Genomic DNA, 24,582 nt, shown 5'->3' on the forward strand with positions numbered 1-24,582 from the left:
ACATTTAAAAACAGTTAAAACATTGATTAAGGGGTATGAACTCACCTGTTGTGGGTGATACGGATGAGCTGAAGAGGTAGGACTGCTAGGTGTCAAGTGAAGTCTTGAACACACTCTATGATCCTAGTTAACATATAATATTACATATATGTATCAAATTAGTCTATAAACAACTAATAAATAATTCAAGACACCCTAGGACATGCTAAACACCTTTATCAAGTGTTATTAGCCTCTAGGATTGCATCTAAGTGTTTGTAGGGGAAGTTATTGTGTGTAGGGTTCAAGGAAAACTCCACCATGGGGTTCACGGCCCTAATGATCCTACTAAATGAGTTTACGATCGTAAACTCATGAGTTTATGGCCATAAGCTCATACTTATGTTACCATTTGATGTTTGATGCTCTATAAGGTCCTAAGAAGCATTCCTACTTAATGACTTGGTCTATGGAGGAGTTTAGGGCATTATATAACTCCTTTTAGGAGTTTACGGCCCTGGGACCATATCCCTTGGAGATTACGGCCGTAATCTCCCTTGGGAGGGTGTTTTTGGTGTTTTCAAGTCCCTAAATTAACTAGGAACTAAACTATGCTAGTGTACAAGGCTTTAGAAGAGTTTATAGCACCATTTGGCACTATTGTTTGGAGTTCACGGCCCTGGAACTTCTTGGGTCGTGAACACCTTACTCTTGGTGTTATAATGGTGTTTGCTAGTCCTAAACTCATTAGGGTACATGTCTAAACTAGTATCTTGGCTTAAGGAAGGCTTTTAGGGTGTTTTGGCACCTAAAAATGGAGTTCACGACCCAAGAACATCCTTGGCCGTGAACTCACTTCTAGCCTTTGGTTCTTAATGATTTTTGTGGTCTAAACATGTCATGGTAGTTTCTAGGTTGAGTTCCAAGGCTTGGAGGGACATTGGGCACACTTTGGCCCTTATAAAAGAGTTTACTCCCCAAGGTGTTCTTGGGCGGTAAACTCTCAGATCTTTGTGTTTTCCTAGGATTTCTAGTGTATTAAGCATGTAAGAAGCTTTAAAACAACACTAGATAGAAGTACTCACTTTCCGGAATGAAAGTCCGAAGATCCTTGAGAGAGAATTCGGCTTTTCTCTTGTTGGAAATGTAACTAATGAATAAATATGGTTCAGAATCCTATATATAGTCCTGGGATTATTGGCAGAAAATATTTTATTCACGAAATGAACTCTAATATCATAGGGTTTTGAAATAACAGTGTTGCACAAAACCCTAGTGCATCCACTCTCCTGATATCTCCTTAAGTGTAAATCTTGAAATACTCAAACTTATACCCAAAAGTCTGGAAATTCTCTGTAACTGTTCTAATCTTCTACTGACTCGATATGGTTTGTATAGAATTGAAATTTTGGGTTGTCACACCAACCGGATCAACTGTACGCTATTCATCAACTTTTGTCACGAGTTGGCCTTCAGGTTTAGCTCATTTATGCACGACCTGCTAAATCCTTTTACACCAACAGATCCTGAAATAACCGTGGTCGTGGACATGACTCTAGACGTGGAAGAGGGAACTACAACAATAGAAATCAAGGAGGAGGTAACCGTAATCAATTTAATTGGGCTTCTTATCAAAACATTGTGTTTGGCACATGTAACGGGTGTGGGATTGCTCATATCTCGTCACAATGCCCTAACTGTGATCCAACTACCTTGAGAATGAGACAGCCACCTTATGCTAACTTTACAGACTACCGCTCACAAATGATATCCTCTTGGCTTCTAAAAACGGGCTCTAGCCATCATGTTGCACCGGACCTATCAATTTTCGATAATTCTGAGGCCTACTACGTTGATAATAATCTTCACGTCGGTAATTGTAAGGGCTTACCCATTCTACATATTGTTCCTCACAATATTACTCACCAAACAAAACCTTTACCCTTAAAAACATACTTCATGTTCCCGAAATAAAACAAAACCTTCTTTCTGTCCAAAAATTTTGTCTTGATAATCATGTGTACTTTGAGTTTCACTCCTATTTCTTTGTTGTGAAGGAAAAGCTTACACACAGTATCCTCTTCATGGGTCCAAGTAATGGCGGTCTCTACACCTTTCTTCTTCCTCAAACTCAACATATTTACAAAATAGTGTTTTCTACCAGCCGTGCTTCATCCACTAAATGTCACCAAAGACTTGGACATCCACATCCACAACTCTTGAAGTCCATGTTATCTAAATATCATTTACCTTTACAAAATAAGTGTGCTCGTACTTTTTGTGATTCATGTCATGTTGGAAAATCGTCTAAACTTCATCTCTCACCATCTATTTATAAAAGTTTATACATTTTTGATTTAGTTTTATGTGATGTATGGGGTCCTGCTCCTGTTACCTCTTACGATGGTCACAAATTTTTTATGTTGTGTGTTGATCATTATTCTAGCTTTATGTGGATTTTTCCATTAAAACTAAAATCTGATGTTTATACTACTTTTAAACGATTCCTTGTGATGGTTGAACAACGATTTCAAAACAAACTAAGATTCGTCCAAACCAATTAAGGAGGCGAGTTTCAAAATCTCTATTAGTTTTCTCTCCTCTTGGCAAAATGGTTTTGTTGAACGACGACATCGGCATGTTGTCGAAACTGGTCTTACTCTACTCGTTCAATCCAATGTTCCTCAATGGTTTTGGCATTTTGCTTTTGACATCGGAATATATCTTATTAACCAAATGTCGTCCCGAACGAACTTCAACACCTTACCCTTTAAACATGTGTTCAAACATAAACCTGATTTTTCTTTTCTTCGGTTTTGTGCATGTCAGTGCTTTCCTCATCTCCGTTCATACAACAAACACAAAATGGACTTTCGTTCTACACCGTGTGTGTTTCTAGGTTACAACATTGCTCATCACGGCTATCGGTTTTTTAAAGCCACCATCTGATCGCATCTATGTGGCACGTCATGTTCGATTTAATGAGCAATCCTTCCCTTTTCAAAAACCTCCTACAATCACTTCGATTACAACCACTACAAATCCCTACATCTCAATATATCCAAATCCTACCTTACCACCCACTGTCTCACCCTCCACATCACCTTTTGTACAATTTGATTCACCAGATACGACACCTACCACAACATCCCCTCATGAAAAGCCCACGACCAAACCACCTCTCATTCACACATATCACCACCGTTCCCAAAACACCAATCAACTACCTCCGCTTATACTTACTGATGCTTCTTCTAACACCTAACAACCTACGTGTACTCGACCCGCCAACCTACATCCCAATCCTAAACCAACCAAACCCTATGATGCCGCCTCCTACCATACCCAATACCATTCGCCTGACATCGAACTAGCAACCTTTACCATTGCTAAGAGGGATCCTAAGTGGCGCAGTGCCATGGAAGAAGAGTATTCGGATCTGATGCGGAATGCTACCTGGACGTTAGTGCCATGTGTTCCAAATTTTAACGTTGTTGATTGCAAATGAATATACAAATTAAAAAGGGACTAAACATGGGCGATTAAACATTACAATGCATGACTAGTAGCAAAAGGGTTTCGGCAACAACCAAGCATTGATTGTCAAGATACATTCAGTCCCGTAGTAAAATCGACAAGTACTTATGTTGTTCTATCTCTATTCATGAATAAGAAATGGTCACTAAGCCAACTTGATGTACAAAATGTATTCTTACATGGTAATCTCACCGAGACAGTTTATTTGCAACAACCACCTGGGTTTGTTAACTCGGCCAAACCAAATCATGTTTACTTGCTTCACAAATCCTTATATAGATTAAAGCAATCCCCTAGAGCGTGGTTCCGCCGTATATCTATAGCTCTTCATTCCCTTGGCTTTAAGGGTTCTAAGACGAATCCTTCCTTGTTTATTTACTCCCATCAGGGCACACTTTTATACATGCTTGTCTATGTTGATGACATTATTTTGACATAAAACAACTCATAGGCTATTAATAAAGTGGTATAGAGTCTTAGCCAATCTTTTATTGTTCATGATATGGGTCACCTGTCATACTTTCTCGGTATTGAAGTCACTCATCAGGGTTATGACATGGTTCTATCACAAAGAAAGTACATCCTTGAACTCTTACAATGTGCATGTCCATTTGATGCTAAACCGGTCTCATCTCCTATGACCAGTAATGTGAATCTTACCCTTGGTGACAGTGCCACATTTGATAATTTGGTCAAATATCTCCAAGTTGTAGGTTCTCTTCAGTATGTCACATTGTCTCTTCCGGATATTTCTTTTGTGGTTGATAAATTCTGTCATTTTATACACTCCCCTACTGAGAATCATTGGTCAGCAATCAAAAGAATTCTATTTTACTTACATGGCACTACTGACTATGGTTTTTTCCTTAAGCATGATTCGAGCACTATCCTCCACCTATAATGATTCAACTTACAACTTATTGACTGGCTTCTCTGATGCTGACTGGGTTTGTTGCCCAGACGACCATCGATCCACTAGGGGATATGCTATCTACCTAGGTTCCAATCTAGTATCCTGGTCTACTTGAAAACAAAAGATTGTATCTCAGTCATCAACATTGAATACAAGGCCCTATCCAATACCTTTGTTGAACTCACATGGCTCAAAAATCTATTACACGAACTTCAAGTCCCTGTTAAATCAATTCCTATGTTGTTGTGTGATAATATTGGTGCTACGTATCTTAAAGCTAATCCTATCTTTTGTGCGCGTACAAAACATGTTGAAGTTGAATTTGACTTTTTCGGAGAAAAGGTGGCCCAACAGAAGCTTTCAGTTCAGTTTATATCTATTGATGATTATATTGCAGATGTGTTTACCAAGTCGTTGCCCTCACAACAATTTCTCTTATTACGATCGAAGCTACAGGTCGCTCCCCGGCCTTAGCTTGCGGGGGAATATTAGACAACTAAAGTGTGATATTTATATAATTATATTATAGGTTCAGGAGTGTAAATATTTCTCTTATATATATATATATATATATATATATATATATATATATATATATATATATATATATATATATATATATATATATATATATATATACTCTTATTGTAATTGTGGTTATATTACCAAAGTTAACTTAGACGTATCAACCAAATTATTACCGAATCTATGGGTTGTATGTATGTTTTGAAAAATAATAAGATTGTTACATGGCGACTTAGGCATCCACGATGCATTGAACTCTATAAAATATTAATGTTTGTAACATTATCTTTCTATAAAACTCTACCACTTTTTTTATAAAATACATTATACTTTACAAAAGTTGAATGGGACATATTTAAAAGAAATCATTTATGACTTCGCATTCCATATTATTGAAATATATATATATATATATATATATATATATATATATATATATATATATATATATATATATATATATATATATATCATTGAAATGTTTAATGGCCGTTATACTCCTCTATACCAAAGGTCTATTGGCCCAGTGGTATCCCCTTAGGGGATGAGGTTCAAGTCCGATAGTAAACAAAAGTGTAGTCTATAAGTAGGATTATTTAGAGTGTGTGTGTTTGTTATTTGTTTAAAAAAATTCCATTTTTAAGTGTCAAATTGACATCCATTATGGTTGAATTTAATTCATTGAATGTCAACTAAACATTTCACCTTATCCATCTCTTTCATGGAATTATGCATTGTAGATGCTCTTAATTTCAATCAAGGTTTTAAATGGTGTGAGACGTGACATGACAAAAGTGTTAAGCTTCAAACTTTACGATTCATATATTATTAGAAATGTGAGCATTAGGGGTGCCACCTTTAGTGATGACATCAAGTCGGACACATTGGGCTAGGTGGCATCAAGTGTTCAAGAGATCTTATATGTAGATATTTTTAAAATGAATTTGATATATATAAATTCATAAATGGTGATACTCGTGATAGAAAATGGTTGGTGGTATTCAATAGAATTTGCTAAAAGATTGTTTTTGTTGTAAGTTGTTTAAAACTACACACTCTAGAAATAGTTTGGCAACCGAAGGAGTAATATCTTGGAAACAGCTTAATGAAAAATTATATGAACATATGATTAATTTAGAATCTTGTACTAATATTGTAACATCCTATTTTGAGAAGTTTCTTATTTTGGGATTATGGACAAAAATTGGATCAAGTAAAGGCATTGGGGTTCAAGGGAATAGGGTTTAGACCATATTGGATGTGGATAATATTGGTTATGAGATCCAATCCCTTGGTTTGTGTTTTGGAGTCAAAGGGTAAAATGGAAAAAGTGATGTTTCGGATTTCTTTCATGGAATAAAGATTTTAGTTTGGTATATTTTAAGTCAAAAGTAATTAGATAAGATTGTGGAGATCTTCAATACATTTCCATGCATATGAAGAACGCTAAAAACAGAGTTGAAACGAAGAATTTATGGTTATTTGAAGTCGAATTGGAAAATGGTGGCTTTTGATTATGCATGGCGTAATTTAAAGTTACACAAGAGATAACTGGGGTTTACTGAATTATGTAAGGCATAATTTGTTTTATGCGTGTCGTAATCTTGGCAGATCAAAACCCTAAATCTTCGGTTTTGAGCACTATTTAAGGGCTCTAACTTATGGGAAACCCTCTCATTACCAGCCTCCATCACCTAAGATCATTCCTTAAGAAACCCTACCCTCCACTCACTTGTTTTTAAGCCTTGGAATCATTCATGAGCTTATTTCACTATTGGAAGGTTGAATCATGAAGAGCAAGGCAGTGGCAAAGTGTGTGGAAGAAGATTTCAAGTATAGATCCAACAAGATTACATCATTCATGGATCATTGTGAGTAAAAAGCCTCTAACTTGCTCATTGGTTTCATAGATCTAGTCATTTTTCATATTTAACACTTTTTTGTCAGTTTAGTGCATAAAGTTTAGATCTTGAAAGCTTGTGACCTTGGTATGGATAAAGTTGGAAACTTTATCCATCTAAACATCTTATTGATTCAGATCTGAAGGTTGAAGACTTGGACTTAATGTATTAAGTTGAGAAATATGCATTTTTGGTCCCTTTGAGACTTAAAGACTAGATCTTGGTTGTTTAGACTATCCTAATGGATAAAGTTGGAAACTTTATCCATTATGGGGATATTAGGAACCGGATATGATAATTGGATGGTTAACTTTATGCATTAAGCACTTAATGATAAAAGTTGGACAATAGTTTATTACGCGGGGCATAATTCTGCTATGCAACACATAGCCTCATTTCCACCCGTAACTGCCATCTTGGGCTCTACGCTGGGCATAGAGCTGGTACATTGGGTATACTCGGGCTGGATGTTGACTTTGACTTTTGACCATTGATCATTGACTTTGACCTAGTTTAACTTCGGGTCATTTGGGGTAATTTGAATAGTAGATTGAGAATGGGTCCCTGTTTGATGTTAGGTGATACGTAAAGCCGATATTTAGGGAAGTGATCTGTTCAGCTAACTTCTAGACTTTGAGGTGAGTTTCCTCACTATACTCGTGGGTAGCAGGCACCAATGCCTGCCCACTAGGTTATGTATCCTAGTATATAGGATGGTGCTATGCTGTAGTGATCTGTTAGATCTACATGATTATCTATTTGATGGTCATATGTTTATCTTTTGCATATGTCAACATAGTGCAGTTGGATTGAGGCAACAATGCTTTGTGCAAAAGCGAACAAACCCGGGAGCAATCCAGACATAAGTTGAGGGTCGGGAGGTCAACACATATTTATGCTCTGGGCTCAGAAGCAATCCAGTCATAAGCTAAAGGCTGGGAGGGGAATCCAGACTTATATTGTAGGCTCACAGGTAATACAGTCTGATGACTGTGGACCCAAGGGTAATTTGGTCTGATGATTGTGGACCCATAATGCATGTTGTTATATCTTTGTGTCTGGGGTAATTTGGGGGAACTCACTAAGCTTTTCCTTATCGTTTGATTTCATGGTTTCAGGTACATCAGATGATCAGGGCAAGGTGAAGACGTGATTGTACACATCATCCTTGGGTAGTTTTTGATAAATGATTTTAGGATACTCTGATTAATGATTATGGATTCTGGAACAATGTTTTGAATGATTTATGGATTATTAAAATGGTTTTAAAAATGATATTTTTTACTATGATTTTTGGGATGTTATAGAAACATGAATTAGGTTAAATAAAAATGAAACAATTGATAAAGATTTACAAGAATTGATTAAAAATAACCAAAAATGGAAAGAAGTTATGGTAAGAAAAGTTACTGTTGTAAAATGTCTAGCTGAAAATAAATTGGCTTTTCCAGATGCAAGTTATGAAGAACAAATGACTAAGTAGTTGATGTTGCAAGTGTTCAAATAAAAGTAGAAATTTTTTTTCTAAAGTTTTTAATTATAGAAGATATATATGTTTAGGACTTTTTATATTTTATAAGATGCTTTGAAATCCCTTGACTTGAATATTAATTGTATTCAAGGACAAGGGTATGATAATGGATCAAATATGAAATCCAAACATCAAAGTGTACAAAAAATATTGTTTGAAATAAACTCAAAATCTTTTTATATGCATTGTAGATGTAGATGTCATAGCCTTAATTTAGTTTTGTGTGATATAGAAATTATCATAAAGCAAAAAAAACTTGTCAACGTTATATGATGTTTTTTCTAGTTCCACAAAAGATGAAATGTTTTACTTGCGCATATAGATGAAATAACACTAAAATCATTGTCCGCTACTTTTTGGAAAGTAACATTTAAAGTGTTAAAGCAAATAAAACCTAACTCTTTCAAAAAAAAACATTAATAAAATTAACTGAAGTGAGTGATGATGGGAAAGTTTGTGGAGATGTTGAATCATTAGTAAATGGTGAATTTTTTAGTTTTGAATTTATTTTAAGCTTAATTGTATGGCGTGATATATTTTAAGAATTAAAAAGTTACAATCCAAATATATGATTCTTGATGTTGACTCAATAAATCTAAAGAAATAACACATAATATAGGAGTTAAACCTAAGTTTCCTATAAACTCCTTGCAAATTCTGCATCTGCATCTAGTTTTTCATTCAATCATCTCTCGTTCAATGTAGTGTATTAATTCCTTTGTTAGTGTTACAATCACTTTTTACTTAGTCCCCACTTACGATGAACTCTATGATTTACATTATATTTTGGCATAAAAGGTGTCACTAAAACAAACAAATATATATATATATATATATATATATATATATATATATATATATATATATATATATATATATATATATATATATATATATATATATATATATATATAGTGACATAAGAAAAAAATATTACTAAAATCTGAAAATACCAAAAAAGTGTCACTAAAACTTTTACCGGCACCTTTTTTATGCTGCTTATTACCGGGGGTGGGTGTGTTAGTGGCGCTTGCATGGTATTTAGTGATATTTCTTTTACGACATTAAATGTCATTTGATTTGTACTGTATATTCTATTACTTTTATATAAATAAACGGAAAGGTTTAGTAATAGGTTTTAATAATTTTGGTCATAGTTTTCAAGGCTTTAGGTCAATGAAGAAAAAGAACACATATGGATCAATTTAAGAATGTACTTGAGCTTAGGAAGAATAATAATAAAATATCAATGATTAGTTTCGATATATATGAGACAACACTACGTGATTTGTAGAATTATATATATATATATATATATATATATATATATATATATATATATATATATATAAAAGCTTCGGTAAATAACAACTACATATCTTTTAACCCCATTTTTTATTTTATTTTTCTACAATGTGTCTTTGGACGCTAATTTTTATTAAAGGGAAAATGGTTGAAATCCTAATCCAACTATTTTGTTTTTGAGGAATGTTTATGTATGTTTTTTCTAGTCATGATATGTCAATACTTATATTCATCTTTACATTTTATGTATATATGTGATGTGTATATATGTTTGATGTGTATAAATGTCGTGCCTCTAGTAGATTACGCCCAACACTAGCAAGAGGATGAGAGAGGAGAGAGGAGAGGGAGCTTGAGAATTTCGGCTATCACTCTAAGGTTTCAGGTGCCCGAAATTCATAAGGGTTAGAAGCCTATTTATAGTGCAACAAAGATGTCATGGATAACACTAATCTGAATATAATATTAATATTTCAAATTGGTAATTATCCAGCTCTTTATTTATCCACATAGGATAATCTAGAAACCCTAGATTATCCATATGAAAACCATCTACCTCCTTCCCTAAGAAGTTTTTGAAACCTCTTGCTCAACTATTGAACACTTGCACTTTAGCCCTTGCACTTTTAATTAATTCTTTTAATCCCAAAGTTAATTCTAATTAATTTCTGATTAAATATTAAATAAATATTGTTATTTCTAATTAACATATTATTCTCATACTATATTAACAAATTATTTATTTCAATTTATTAATCAAATAATAAATTCAACCTCTCTCTCCAAAAGTCATCCTGTCAAGTTGCTAGTTTTGAGGTCAACCCAAAAGGATTGTGCTACTATCAATTCAAGTATATATAAATTATAGTTATGGGGTTAGACACCTAATCCAACATTTATATTGTAATGTAACACTTGAATCCTGGTATGTTTCTCTTTTTTCCCTTATTGGATTTATTTGTGCATTTTAGCCCTTTGAGTTGTATGCGGTGGGTACCACAAGGTACACTTAGCATACAAGTTGTTAAGCGAGTATGTGGGGCGTACCAAATGGTATCATTAGCATACTCATGTGAAGGCTTGGTTGGGGTTCCGAATGTGTACGCGGGGTGTAGAGCCTTGTACACGGGGTGTACGCAATGCTTAATAAAAACCCTAATTTTCAAGTGTGGACACTATATAAGCATCCTTTTAGCTTTTGAACCCTCATTTCCTAGCCTCCTTAGACCCTTAAGTATCATATTTAAAACCCTAATCCTCTCACTTGCACTTTGAGCTTATAGTGTCCATTTTGGTGTGTTTTGTCCCTTTTTCAAGAAAGAGAAGGTAGGAGCAAGGTGGTGGTTCAAAGAGGAGCTAGTAGATCCATATTATCTACTCTATTTCTAGCTTGTGCAAAGTATAAAGTTTTGATCTTGTTATTTAGAAGCTTATATCTTCTTGTTTAAGCTTTTGGACCCTTTTTGGTCCCATAGATGAGATCTTGTGGTTTAATATCACTTCAGAAGCTTATAGTTGCCACTCTTCATGTTCCTTTGGTCCTAGATTCATTAAGTTGTCACCTTTGAATCTTAGATACATCCATGCATGAGTAATGGCCATTTTTATGAAAGTATAATGTTACAAACCGAAGTTGGGATCTTCTGTGGCAAGCAAAGTCACCAAGTCAGTGACTTTATGGTTCTAGATACTCTTTAGGACTCAGATCTGTGTTTTGGATCTTCGGACTTAAGCGTCAAGAGCTTAATGGAAAGTTGGCTTAATAGAGGAGTACAATGGGCGTACAAGTTAGTACGTGCATCGTACAAGCCATATAGCGAGTACGCTTAGCGTACAACTAAGTACCCCCCGCGTACTCAGTCTGATTGGGCTTTGCATCTTTTGGGTCTCGATTGGACCACTTCTTTGGACCTTGTTGCTTTAGGCCTTAATAGGCCATTTAAAATCAAGCTTTTGGACTAAGTAAAATTATTAGGCTTTAGGGAAAGGCCCATATAAAGGGATTGGGCCCAATTTGGAAAATTGGGCCATAAGTGGGCCTTGGATGATTATTTGGTTTTGGGCCTTGGTCTTGGATCAAACTAAGTCATGAGTAAAATGGTCATTTTATCCCAAGTTTGGGTTATGGTTATGATTTGGAACCCAAATGTTAATTGGGTGTTGTTTGGATTGTTTAGCTCGGGGAGTGATCAGGGCGGCAGCTAGGGATTTCTTTCAATGAGATTCAGCATTCGAGGTGAGTTTCCTCACTGGGTTTAGTGGGTCTAAGGCACCAATGTCAGCCCTTATGGTTTATGCTAGGATGCTAGGAGTCTGTGTGACCCTTGCATGTGTTATGTGTTGCTATGTATATTGGGCAGGGATCAATGCCGGGCGAGGCCCGATGACTGGAACATATGCTAGTGTTTATGATCATTATATGTGGGTGCTTGATTAGGTGTATATATTGTATAGTGGGCGAGGCCTGAGAACAACAAAACTGTTAACCGAGCGGGGCTCGATGCCAGGAGAGGCCTAATGTAGGGGGGTTATGGGGTAGTTTGGGAAGCTCATTAAGCTTTGTGCTTACGGTTTTCAGTTTATATTTCAGGTACTTTCGGTTCCAAGTGGAAGAGCTCAGGATGACTGCATCGCACACACCATATGGATTCCACTTTTGAGATATCACTCTGATTGTTATGATGTTTTGTATACTTATTTTCTCTCGTGTTGTATGGATAATGTTTTTGGAATATTGTTTTACTTAAATTAAAAATGAAATTTTTGGATCATATTTTTGGGATGTTACACATAATGTTAATACAAGGCGTGGAGGTACATAATACACGCTTGTATTAATCTATATTAGCTATGGTACGACAAAAAGAGTGGAGGTCAAGGGGGTTGCACCCCCTTGCGGTGTTCCAAGGGGCAGTGCCTATTGGCGAGGGTTTAAAAAATTACAAAATTTATTGAGGCAACTTAATAGAAATTTTTGAATTTCAGAGGGTTCAAATATAATTTCGTGTGGTTATCAATTGATAACTTCCTTATCCAAATTCAATTCAATTTTGAATTCTTAGAGATATCAGAACATTCTCTCTGATCATTGAAACATACGAAATTCATACACACCAAATTCTCTCTAGTTTTGATCGATCTTTTGTGCCTAGAACAATGATTGTTCCTTTAAATATTATTCCATATCGAATTACTCGTAACCCATGCATAGGGAAGAAATATCGATTCAGAATGTGAACTATATGATCCTTGAAGAATACAATGATTATCAAATCTATTTCTACCAATTTCTAACTATAAATCAATATTTTCAGTTGGAGATCATGGCAGATTCTATGAAATACATGACTTCAAAATTCAAAAAATTGGCCAAGTTTGAAGGAGGCGTTGGCAGAAAAATATGCATTTTTTGTTGACAACATTGAAAGTGGTGTACGTATTGAGTACTCTGATGCCTGAAGAAGTGGAAGATGAGACGCTAGAATCTCGTAAGCCCAGTAAGTGGGAGAATGATGATTATATATGCAGAGGACACATTCTAAATGGTATGTCGGATTCCTTGTTATATCTACCAAAATGTTGAATATGCGAAGGCATTATGAAATTCCCTTGATTCAAAATACATCATTGAAGATGCCTCTAGTAAGAAGTTCTTAGTAAGTGATTTGAATAACTATAAGATGATTGATTCAAGGCCCGTAATGGAACAATACAATGAACTCCTTCGTATCTTAGGGCAATTCACTTTACAAAAGATAAATATGGATGAATCCATTGTTGTTTCAAGTGTGATTGATAAACTTCCCTCTTCGTGGAAGGATTTCAAACATACTTTGAAACACCAAAAGGATGAATCATATTTGGTTCAATTGGGTAGTCACGTGCGCATAAAAGAACCTCTTCGGGTGCAAGAGAATGCCAAAAATAAGGGAAAGGTTAAATCTAGACAGTCCTTTGTTCATATGGTTGAAGACAAGAAAACAAATTCCAATAATAAAGGAAAAGGCAAGAAATGCAAGTTTGATGGACCCGACATATCCAACAACAAAAAGTCCACTGAATTGATTTATTATAGATGTCATCGAGTGGGTCATAGGAAGCATGATTGTCGTGTGAAACTAACTGATGGTGCTAGTGGAAGTGTGAATAGCAATGGAAATGCAAATGGTAGACAGGGTTGAAAGACCAAAGTCTACCAAAATGAGGTCAAATGTTGACTAACTTTGATAATTCTATTTAGAAGTGTATCATGCATTATATTTCTCACATTCTTGGATGTTGTTATGTATAGGATGATGATTGTGCATGGTGGATTGACTCGAATGCAACAACTAGTGTTTGCATGAATCGACGGTGATTCGAGAAATTGAAACTGGTGGCTGAAGGTTCTGTGTTACATATGGGAAACGAGTTGAGTGCACCAATATGTGGAATTGGAGTTGTTAATTTGGAATTCACTTCTAGAAAGTGTGTTAAACTATATGATGTAATATTAGTTTCTAATATCATAAGAATCTTGTTAGTGGTACCTCTCTTAATTGTCTAGGATATAAACAAGTTTATGAATCGGACATATATATTCTATCTCAATGTGGTGCATTAATCGGATTTAGATATCTATGTAATCGTATGTTTTATTTGAACTTTGTTAATAAAATAAGTGTTGTTAATTATGTATTTATGTTATCTTCTTCATATTCTTAAATTGATGAGTCTATGCTTTGGAATAATAGATTGGGTCATGTCAACTTTAGAAGAAAGCATGAAATGTCAAAAGATAGATTGATTGCATCTTTTGATATAAACACCGAAAAGTGTATAACTTGCATGCTTACTAAAGTAACAAAAAAACCATTTCCAAATGTTAAAAGAAATGTAAGTATGTTGGAATTAGTTCATAGCGACTTATGTGATTTCCAATCTACTCCATTGTTGGGAAATAAGAAATATGTTTTGACATTCACTGATGATTGTACTCGGTTTTGTTATGTGTATTTATTCCATGTCAAAGATAAAGCTTTGGAGAAATTTAAAATATACAAAACCGAAGTTGAGTTACAACTAGGTGTTTCAATGAAATGCCTACGAACTGATCACGGGGAGAGTATATGGATCCCATTTCAGTCAGCTAGAATCATTCATGAAACAACGGTACCTTACAGTCCACAACATAATGGAATAGCAGAGCACAAAAATTGAGTTCTAAAAGAAATGGTGAACTCGATGCTCTTTTACTCAAGTTTGAGTGAGGGATTTTGGGGAGAGGCTATCTTAATAGCCAACTATGTTTTGAATAGAGCTCCTAATAAAAGAAACAAAATAGCCCCATATGAACTTTGGTTCAAGAACACTCCAACTCTGAGGTTTTTTCGAATTTAGAGTTGTAGAGATGTTGTCAAGTTGACTGAACCTAAAAGAAATAATTTGGGTGAAAATGGAATTGATTTCATCTTTATTGGATATGCTAAGCATTCCAAGGCTTATAAGTTATATGTAATGGAACCTAATGAATATGTGTCGGTTCACACCATGATGGAATCACGTGGTGTGATTTTTGATGAAATGAGATTTTCATCAATGGTTAGGCCTAAGGATCTGATTTCTAGCACTAGTGAATTGCCAAATTCAGAAAAATAGAATGATGTTGAACCGAAAAAACAAGAGATCCAGAGAAGCAAAAGCGGCCGAATTGCCAAAAAAATTGGTTTTGGCTTTCAGGTGTATTTAGTGGAAGGATCACGAGATGAAATTGGCTCACAATATGCTTTTTGTTATAGCATAGAAGATGATCCTAAGACATATAAAGAGTCTATGGAGTCTCCAGATGTTGCTTTTTGGACGGAAGCAATTAATGATGAAATATCTTAGATTATATAAAATAACACTTGGTTGTTATCAGATTTGCCTCCAGGGTATAAACCACTAGGATGCAAATGGATATTCAAAAAGAAAATGAAAGTTGGTGGAAATGTTGATAAGTTTAAAGCTCGGTTAGTCATTCAAGGGTTTTGGAAAAAACCCGGTATTGATTGTTTTGATACTTATACTCCAGTGGCATGAATTTCTACAATTAGACTATTGGTTCCCTTAGCGACTATACACAATCTAATTAATCATCAGATGGATGTGAAAACAGCCTTCTTGAATGTTGAACTTGATGAATAAGTTTACATGAGACAACTGGAAGGTGTTTTTTTGTCCAAAAATGAGCATAAGGTTTGTAAACTTGTGAAATCATTGTATGGGCTGAAACAAACACCTAAGCAATGGCATCAAAATTTTGATGATGTCATTTAATCTAATGGGTTTATATTTGACCAATGTGATAAATGTTTTTATATTAAATTTGATGCTATTGGTTCGGGTGTCATCATTTGGTTGTATGTGGATGACATGTTGATCTTTGGTATGAACCAAGATCAAGTAGATGATACAAAGAGATTGTTGTCATCTAAATTTTCCATGAAGGACATGGGGGAGGCTGATGTAATCCTTACGATAAGAATTAAGAGGATGAACAAAAGGATTGATATGACATAATCACATTATACTAAGAAAATTCTCAATAATTTTAATTTTGGTGATTGTTCTCCAGTAAGTACCCCTATGGATCCTAGTGTGAAATTGATGCCTAGTACCGGCAAGCCCATTTCACAATTGGAATACTCTAAGGAAATTAGAAGCTTGATGTATGTTATGACAAGCACTAGACCTGATATTGCCTATGACATGGGAAGATTGAGTAGATATACTAGTTATCCTAGTACTCAACATTGGCATGCAATTCAAAGAGTATTTAAGTATCTTAAAGGAGCTGTTAATTGTGGTTTGAGTTACTTGGGATATCCTTTATTCCTAGAAGGGTATTCATATGCAAGTTAGATTTCATACTTGGAGGATCATTCCTCAACAAGTGGTTGGGTATTTTTTTTCTTGGAAGAGGATCCATCTCTTGGGCTTCCAAGAAGAAAACTTGCATTACGAGTTCTACAATGGAATTTGAATTTGTTGCATTAGTTATTGTTGGTAAAGAATCAGAGTGGTTGAGAAATTTGATTCATGAGATTTCATTATGGCCAAAGCTGATTGCACCTATTTCTATCAATTATGATAGTGTTGTCACCTTGGCTAAGGCATAAATCCAAGTGTATAATGGAAAGTCTAGACACTTGGGTGTTAGACATAGCATGATTAGAGAATTAATCCTGAATGGTGTAGTTTCGGTTGAGTTTGTGAGAATGCAACAGAACTTGGCAGATCATTTGACTAAAATTCTGGCGAGAGACTTAGTGCACAAGTTTTTTATTAGGATGGATTGAAAGTCCATTTAATTCTTTAATGGTGAGACAGCCAATTCCCTTCTAATACAATGTTAGAAGTTGATTTTAATGTGGAAAGCTCACACTTGTAGATTGGAACACATAATGAATCATCTCAGGTATGTGTTCGGTACCACAGTAGGTAAGGCTGAATTTTAACTTTTTAATAAGTCCTTCGAAAAAGTGTATTACGGGTACATGATATAAATGAATTATGTATGCGATTGTGAACTGTACCTATGCTTCAAAAGGTTGTGAACTTGGCCTTTATACAATCATGAGAGGATTAGGACGCACGTGTAACAGCCCGGATTTCCAAGTATTTTATTGTTTTGTTGTTTTTGGTGTTTTGAGAGGGGACTCGGCGAGTTGGAGCTCAGAATCACCGAGTAGGGTCGCGATTTTGGACGCGGGATTCGTCTGGACTCGGCGAGTCCAGGATATGGACTCGGCGAGTCCACGCTGTTTAATGAAACCCTAATTTCTCGGGTTTGGGACCTATTTAAAGGGCCTTATAGCCGTCAATTGCACCCAACAGTCCATAGAGAGAAACCCTAGAGTGCTTTAGCGATTTGAGAGAGAAAGGAAGCATTCCTTGACATTTGTGTGTTGTTTAGAAAAGAAGAGGGAGGCTCTAGCCAAGAGGAGGCAAAGGGGACTGCTATTCGGTGGATTTGAAGCTTAGCCCTTCAATCTAAAGGTATGATTTCGGCTCATCTCCTGTTTTGTGAAGTATACTTGATTTTAGGGTTTCTTGTGACCTTGTTGAGTTGATTGGACGGCCAAATAGTCCCTTGCTAGTGATGAGACTTCGGATCTGGATCCATAGAGGTCCAGAGAGCCTCATTCATCAAGCTTTATATAGAACAATGGAGGTTATGACCTTGAGTAGTGAGATTTGTTGATGATTCTTCATATATGGTCATATAGAGGTTGTTTATGCACAAAGTCTGGAGCTTTACGTGGTGAATCATTCTAGGAAGGCCAGATCTATGAATTGTTGGAATAGATCTGACCTTAGAAGCAAGTTTGAGTGATTGCATGGCATGGACTCGCCGAGTCCGATGAGCAGACTCGGCGAGTAGCTTGAAGATTGCCTTGGACCGACCAGTGAGTGGTCCAGTCGAGTCATGGATTGACCCAGTGAGTCAGGGCGAGTTAGAGAGGGTTGTCAAGTGGTCTGAGTCGAGCTGGGACTCGCCGAGTCGTTCTTGAGACTCGGCGAGTTGAGTCGGGGTGGCCCCGCGATTCCTCCAGGTGGAACTCGTCGAGTCAGGGGGAGTACTCGACGTGTAAGAAGGGAATCCTAAAGAGTTGGTGAAAACATCTAGACTCGCCGAGTTGCCCTCGTGCACTCGCCGAGTCCGGTCAAAGTTGACCGTTGACCGTTGACCAGAGTTGATCTGTGTTGACTTCTTAGGGATAGTCAACCTTAGAGATAAAAAGTGTTAATTAGAGACATATGATGTTATAGGAGGATTATAGCTCGGAGGATCGGGCACGAGGGATTCAGGATTTGTGAGTCATCGAGATCCGCGAGGTGAGTCTTCTCACTATACTTTACCTTGAGTAGGTAATCAGAGTTATGTGTTAGTGTATGTATGTTATGTGTATGTTATGTGTTGTACTGCATTATTTCTATGTGATTTATGTTGTGCATGATTACAGAGTTGGAACCGGAAGGTTCCTAGAGTTAGACCTGAGGGTTCACAGAGTTGGGTGCACGGACCCATAGAGTGATAGCCTCGAGTGGCTAATATGTGTAGATGTGGTATTTTAGGGAACTCACTAAGCTTCGTGCTTACAGTGTTAGTGTTGTTGTTTCAGGTACTAGCGATGACCGTGGGAAGGTGCCGGCTTGATCTGTACACACGCAGGGGACTTTGATATATTTACATTGATCTTGGGATTTTGTGTAATGTGAATTGAGATTTAAATCTGATGTTTTTATGAAAAATTAATGAGAAATGTTTTTATAAATTGTGAAAAATTATTTTAAAATTTTCGGTGTTACAAGTTGGTATCAGAGCCTTGGTTTGAGGGATTCGAGTACACCTTCGGGCGTATTTGAACTCAAACTGAGGATTTAAAATGTATTTTCAAAAAGAGTAAAAGATTTTTTTGAAAAACGCAGAGCAAGAGATGTGTGTACGATCAGTCAGCGCCCGGACGATGATTTCCCAAAATACCTTTATATATTATGTGATATTGATATGATGTATCCGCATGCTAGAGTAGGCTAGGTATTGCTATTAGGACTAGGGTGGCCTGATTTGTGATGCCTTAGCCTAGGGAGATGTGAGCTGCTATGAGATGCTTGAGAGTGAGTAGGTAGCAGCGAGGGGCTTATGAGAGATCTATTAGAGAGTGGTCTATGCATGATAGAGTACTTGAGACCTGGGATCCAAAGAGAAGGACTTGGAGTGTATTCCGGTGCGGTGCGGACAGTAGTATTGGGCCCGTACTACTGGAAGCACCGGGGCGGTGTGCAGCCCAAGTCAGAATCTTTGGAATGCCAAGAATCGAGGAGGAAAGAGTTGACGAGTGTGAGCATACTCGTGTGGATTCTAATTTATCGTATGTTGTATTTCAGAGGTAGATCATGGTGAGGACACGTTTGATGCCCGAGAGCAGTGGTACCAGTGAGGAGGAGATCTGCCGGATCATTCAGGAGGAGGTGGCTGCGGCCATCAGGGCAGAGATACCGGAGATGTTTGGGTCTATAAAGACCACATTGATTGAGACGTTTGATGAGCGTTATGCCGCTCTTTCTGAGGCTGCTGCTGCAGCGGCTACCGCAGCGATTGCTGCTGCGAGGCCGCAGGGTGGGGATGCGTTGCTGTTCCGTGAGTTCAGCAACACAAAACCACCAGAGTTTGATGGTACTCAGGATCCGGTGGCAGCTATGAGGTGGATATCTGATATTGAGGGGTGTTTCTTCACTTGCTCGTCTCCTGAGCATTTGAAGGTCCGGTTCGCGCTGAACCAGCTTCGCTTGGGAGCGAAGGACTGGTGGAAGTTCGTGACGGCGCATTATACGCCTGCTGAGCTTTCTGCGGTGACCTGGGAGAGGTTCACCACCATGTTTCGGGATGAGTACGTTCCCCAGGTGGAGAGGGAGCGTTTAGCACAGGAGTTTCTGACCCTCAAGCAGGGTACTGAGTCTGTTACAGCGATCACGAGGATGTTCCACGAGAGGGCGATGTTCTGCCCTGAGCACGTGTCCACTGAGCAGGCACGTATGAGCCGCTACTTGAGCATCTTGAGGCGGGATATTCGGGAGTTCGCTGCGAACTCCTCGTACCGGACATTTGCCGAGCTTCAGGCAAATGCCCGGAAGAGGGAGATTAAGCTTGAGACTCAGGCCAGGGAGGAGGCGGAGTCTCAGGGGAGGGATCGGCGACCGGCACTGTCGCAGCCGGCCGCCAAGCGGGCCAAGCCTGCTGATCCCAGACCAGGGGGCCAGAAGGGCCGCACTTGCGGAAAGTGCGGCAAGGGTCATGACGGAGTTTGCCGAGCGGGGTCTTGCTACAAATGTGGCAAGGAGGGGCACATGGCCAAGGACTGCCCCAAGGGGTTTGCAGTGTGCTTTCACTGCAACCAGACCGGACACCGGAAGGCCGAGTGTCCGCAGTTGCGCGGAGCATCTCAGGGGTCTGCTCCTGCCGCCATCAGAGCTACAGAGAGTCGGCCTGTGAAGGCCGAGGCGCCGAGAGCTCGAGGGAGAGCCTTCCAGTTGACTGCGGAGGAGGTCCGCGCTGCGCCCGATGTTGTGGCTGGTATGTTTCCTTTCGCGTATTTATTTTTGATATATGATGTTATGCTTATATTATGTTATGCGTAGGTACCTTTCTTGTGAACTCCGTACCTGCTTTAGTGTTATTTGACTCGGGTGCGAGTCGGTCTTTTGTATCTTTGGCCTTTGGTCAGCATATCAGTGTTAGTCGTGAGGCATTGAGTCGGCCTCTGAGAGTTTTCATAGCTGACGATAGAGTGATTTGTGCCACAGAGGTTTTCCGGGGATGTGTGTTAGAGATTTTCGGGGTTGAGTTTCCGATTGATCTGATTCCTATTACGATGGGTGATGTTTGTGTCATCGTGGGCATGGACTGGTTGAGCCGATTCGGCACGGTTATCGACTGTGAGCGTCAGCTGATGACTATACGAGACCCTAGTGGGGGAGTTCTTTCGGTGTACGGCGAGGGTACACGTTCGGGATCAGCCTTTTGTTCGGCCGCTAAGGCGAGGCAGTGTCTACAGCAGGGCTGTAAGGGTTTTGTGGCGTATGTGATGGATACGCGAGCGACTTCCGAGAGACCGAGTTCAGTTGGGGAGGTACCGGTGGTGCGTGAGTTTCCAGATGTCTTTCCCGAGGAGCTGCCGGGAGTACCTCCTGTGAGGGAAGTGGAGTTTGGTATTGATTTGGTTCCGGGGGCTGCGCCTATAGCTAAGTTGCCTTATCGTCTTGCACCTCCAGAGATGCAAGAGTTATCCTCACAGCTTCAGGAGTTGCTGGGGAAGGGATTCATTCAGCCGAGCAGCTCGCCGTGGGGAGCACCTATTCTGTTCGTCAAGAAGAAGGATGGTTCACACCGGATGTGTATTGATTACCGGGAGTTGAACAAGCTGACGGTCAAGAACCGTTACGCGTTGCCGAGGATCGACGATTTATTTGATCAGTTGCAGGGAGCCTCTTGGTTTTCCAAGATCGACTTGAGGTTGGGATATCATCAGGTGAGAGTGCGGGATGAGGACGTCCAGAAGACAGCATTTAGGACGCGATATGGGCATTATGAGTTTGTGGTGATGCCTTTTGGGCTCACCAATGCCCCGGCGGTGTTCATGGATCTCATGAACAGGGTATGCAGGCCGATGTTGGATCGGTCGGTGATTGTATTTATCGATGATATTCTGGTGTATTCGAGATCTAGAGAGCAGCATGAGGAGCATTTGAGGGAGGTCCTTAGGGTATTGAGATCGGAGAAGCTTTATGCAAAGTTCTCCAAGTGTGATTTCTGGTTACGGGAGGTCCAGTTTCTAGGACATCTCGTTAACCAGGAAGGGATTCTGGTCGATCCGGCCAAGGTTGAGGCGGTGATGAGTTGGGAGGTGCCAAAGTCACCCTCTGAGATCAGGAGCTTCCTTGGACTAGTAGGGTATTATCGGAGATTTATCAAGGATTTCTCCAAGATCGCAGTGCCGCTCACCAGATTGACCCGGAAGGGTGTTGCATTCTCATGGGGTCCCGAGCAGCAGACCTCCTTTGAGACACTTCGCCAGAGGTTGTGCGAAGCCCCGGTATTAGCTCTCCCGGAAGGGATGGAGGATTTTGTAGTATATTGTGATGCATCGATTTTGGGGTTGGGTGCGGTGTTGATGCAGAGGGGTCATGTGATAGCATATGCATCGAGGCAGCTGAAGCCTCATGAGACGAGATATCCCACGCATGATCTAGAGTTGGGGGCAGTAGTGTTCGCCCTCAAGATTTGGCGCCACTACTTATATGGGGTTCGATGTACGATATACACAGACCATAAGAGCTTGAAGTACTTGATGGATCAGCCCAATCTAAATATGCGTCAGAGGAGGTGGTTAGATGTGGTCAAGGATTATGATTGTGAGATCTTGTACCACCCGGGCAAGGCCAACGTGGTGGCCGATGCGTTGAGCCGCAGGGCGGGGAGCACTCCATTGCGAGATGTATGTTTGAGATTGACCATGATAGCTCCGGTATTGGATGCCATTCGTGGGGCACAGGCCGAGGCTGTGCAGCCGGAGATGCAGAAGAGGGAACGGGTCGTTGGTTTGGTTTCAGAATTCGTTACGGATGGGCGAGGGCTTATGACTTTTCAGGGTCGGATTTGGGTACCGTTTGTGGGTGGTACGCGCACTTCTTTGATGGAGGAGGCTCATCGGTCGAAATTTTCGATCCATCCGGGGGCCACGAAGATGTATTTGGATTTGAGGAAAGAGTATTGGTGGCCCTGTATGAAGAGAGACGTCGCATGGTTCGTTGAGAGGTGCTTGACCTGCCGTAGGGTTAAGGCCGAGCACCAGAGGCCGCATGGCAAGTTGCAGCCATTGGAGGTTCCCGAATGGAAGTGGGAACAGATCACTATGGATTTCATCACCAAATTGCCGAGGACGCCCAGAGGAGTTGATGCAATTTGGGTGATTGTGGATAGGTTGACGAAGAGCGCTCACTTTCTTGCCATCAGTGAGAGTTCTTCAGCGGAGAAGTTGGCGGAGTTATATGTGAGAGAAGTGGTATCTCGGCATGGGGTGCCGATCTCGATTGTTTCAGACCGTGATGTGCGCTTCACTTCCAGATTCTGGAAGAAATTTCATGAGGAGTTGGGTACTAGATTGCATTTTAGTACCGCATATCATCCCCAGACAGACGGTCAGAGTGAGCGAACGATTCAGACGCTTGAGGACATGCTTCGAGCATGTGTGTTGGATTTTGGGGGTAGCTGGGATGCGTATTTACCCTTGGCAGAGTTTTCCTACAACAACAGCCATCATTCGAGCATTGGTATGCCACCCTTTGAGCTGTTGTATGGTAGGAGGTGTCGGACCCCCATTTGCTGGGGAGAGGTTGGGCAGAGAGTGATGGACAGTACAGAGATCGTGCTTCAGACGACAGAGGAGATTCAGCAAGTCAGACAGAGGTTATTGACCGCCCAGAGCCGACAGAAGAGTTACGCAGACAGACGCCGATCCGAGCTTGAGTTTGAGGTCGGCGACTTCGTTCTCTTGAAGGTCTCTCCTTGGAAAGGAGTGATTCGATTCAGGAAGAGGGGCAAGTTGGGGCCCCGGTATATTGGGCCATTTCGCGTGATTGCAAGGGTAGGCCGGGTAGCCTATCGTTTGGAATTGCCAGCAGAGTTGGGGCAAATCCACGACACTTTTCATGTGTCGCAATTGAGGAAATGTATTGCCGATGAGTCGGCAGTAGTTCCATTAGAGGATATTCAGGTGGATGCGAGCCTGAATTATGCCGAGAGACCAGTAGCCATCAGAGATCGGAAGATCAAGGTACTGAGGAACAAGGAGGTACCTCTGGTGTTGGTTCAGTGGCAACACCGGAAGGGATCAGAGATGACCTGGGAGCCGGAGCGCGAGATGCGGGAGCAGCATCCGGAGCTATTTTCAGAGCGAGACTTCGAGGGCGAAGTCTAGTTCTAGTGGGGGAGAGTTGTAACAGCCCGGATTTCCAGGTATTTTATTGTTTTGTTTTTTTTGGTGTTTTGAGAGGGGACTCGGCGAGTTGGAGCTCAGACTCGCCGAGTAGGGTCGCGATTCTGGACGCGGGATTCGTCTGGACTCGGCGAGTCCAGGATATGGACTCGGCGAGTCCACGCTGTTTAATGAAACCCTAATTTCTCGGGTTTGGGACCTATTTAAAGGGCCTTATGGCCGTCAATTGCACCCAACAGTCCATAGAGAGAAACCCTAGAGTGCTTTAGCGATTTGAGAGAGAAAGGAAGCATTCCTTGACATTTGTGTGTTGTTTAGAAAAGAAGAGGGAGGCTCTAGCCAAGAGGAGGCAAAGGGGACTGCTATTCGGTG

The sequence above is a fragment of the Lactuca serriola genome, chromosome 8, assembly GCF_051521515.1.
Source record: "Lactuca serriola cultivar US96UC23 chromosome 8, Lser_US96UC23_V15, whole genome shotgun sequence".
NCBI classification, from domain to species: domain Eukaryota; kingdom Viridiplantae; phylum Streptophyta; class Magnoliopsida; order Asterales; family Asteraceae; genus Lactuca; species Lactuca serriola.